The sequence below is a fragment of the Manduca sexta genome, chromosome 22, assembly GCF_014839805.1.
Source record: "Manduca sexta isolate Smith_Timp_Sample1 chromosome 22, JHU_Msex_v1.0, whole genome shotgun sequence".
Classification (NCBI taxonomy): Eukaryota; Metazoa; Arthropoda; class Insecta; order Lepidoptera; family Sphingidae; genus Manduca; species Manduca sexta.
In genome coordinates, this window is record NC_051136.1 from 15,957,403 (window position 1) to 15,957,855 (window position 453).

The following is a 453-nucleotide window of genomic DNA, read 5'->3' on the forward strand; positions in this document are numbered from 1 at the left end:
TTTGTGGGTGTACTAGTTGCTACGACTTCATCTGCGTAAAAGACTTACACAAAAAAAGTTCCTTTATATTACAAACAAAATATATATAAAAACACACATCACGCCTGAATCTCCAAATGGCAGGCAGAGGTGCACCCAAGGGCACATACGTTACATGCTATGATAGGGGTCAAACCTATTGCCGTAGTGGGAACAAATGCCCGACTCCAGGTTGATAGAGCAGAAAAAAAAAAATATATTTCGCCCAAATTTATTCATCGGTTCCGTTATATCAAAAATATATTCAAATATCTGCCTCTGACTGCCTCGGTGGCGTAGTTGTATTGCATGTCCGGTACAATAGCGCTCTGAGGTCCTGGGTTCGAATCCCGGGTCGGGCAAAGTGATATTTGGGTCTTTCTACTCGGTATCAGCCCGGAGTCTGGAATTTGTGCCCGATATGGCGATAGGCTC